The following is a 1677-nucleotide window of genomic DNA, read 5'->3' on the forward strand; positions in this document are numbered from 1 at the left end:
GGCAGCTAGGAGGCGCTCCATCCATGTCGGTACCGGTGAGCGTTGCACTCGCAGTCGCAAAAACGTACGGCAAGTATATTACTCGGAAGAGTCAATGACAGTCCAAGCCCCCCTGCGTGGGAAGAGTCTTCCTAGGCCATGACCCACCGGAAGGGCGCAGCGTCCCCCACCCCAGACATGTGACGTCACACTATCGGTATTGACGACTAGACTGATTCCTTATAATCATTTGCCATACACCGGTGGAAGCTGCCGAGACGAGTAACTACATAGCGGGCTCGCCGTGTCACTAATGTACAGAGATACAATAGTTTCGACTGGAACCGGATTAAACGTATACACGGCGCTGATTAGTAATAGATAGAGCCATCAGAATACAGATAATGTATACAACTGTCCGTATACATGCTGAAAGACTCTGCTCACAATCACACGTCAGCCAGACACTCTTATCACGCACTACTCTCTGCCTGTAACAGGCACACAGACAATATCTAAGCACCAGCATGGAACAACACCCAGTGCATCCTCTCTGCCACATTAGACAATCCACACTATCATAACCAGACCGGGAGGTCCACTCGGAAAACAGAATATCCCACCCTTCCGACAACCACCATTGCTCAGCTAAGCCACCAACACCCACACATGTCCTACACAGGGGTGCACCCAACATCACAATACTGCCTCCTGTCACACCACACAAACAATGGCACGAATGAAAGACACAGGTCTGCCACAAGCATGGAATCAGAGCGCCGCCTGTTATGAGCCAAAGGTGCACCCTGACGTGGCAAATCAGATGATGCCGCAGTCATTTACTTACGATAATCACAATCAACAAACCAGCCCCCCCCCCCCCCCCCCGAAAACACCTTTCCTTACAACAATGTGTGCCTTAACCTAACCCGTATTGTGCCTTAACCTAACCCGTATTGTGCCTTAACCTAACCCGTATTGTGCCTTAACCTAACCCATATTGCGCCTTAACCTAACCCATATTGCGCCTTAACCTAACCCATATTGCGCCTTAACCTAACCCATATTGCGCCTTAACCTAACCCATATTGCGCCTTAACCTAACCCATATTGTGCCTTAACCTAACCTATATTGTACCTTAACCTAACCCATATTGTACCTTAACCTAACCCATATTGTACCTTAACCTAACCTATATTGTACCTTAACCTAACCTATATTGTACCTTAACCTAACCTATATTGGGCCTTAACCTAACCTATATTGGGCCTTAACCTAACCTATATTGGGCCTTAACCTAACCTATATTGGGCCTTAACCTAACCTATATTGGGCCTTAACGTAACCCACGTTGCGCCTTAACCTAACCTATATTGTACCTTAACCTAACCCATATTGTACCTTAACCTAACCCATATTGTACCTTAACCTAACCTATATTGGGCCTTAACCTAACCTATATTGGGCCTTAACCTAACCTATATTGGGCCTTAACCTAACCTATATTGGGCCTTAACGTAACCCACGTTGCGCCTTAACGTAACCCACGTTGCGCCTTAACGTAACCCACGTTGCGCCTTAACGTAACCCACGTTGCGCCTTAACGTAACCCACGTTGCGCCTTAACCTAACCCATATTGCGCCTTAACCTAACCCATATTGCGCCTTAACCTAACCCATATTGCGCCTTAACCTAA

Source organism: Schistocerca americana, unplaced genomic scaffold (genome assembly GCF_021461395.2).
Source record: "Schistocerca americana isolate TAMUIC-IGC-003095 unplaced genomic scaffold, iqSchAmer2.1 HiC_scaffold_1650, whole genome shotgun sequence".
NCBI lineage: Eukaryota > Metazoa > Arthropoda > Insecta > Orthoptera > Acrididae > Schistocerca > Schistocerca americana.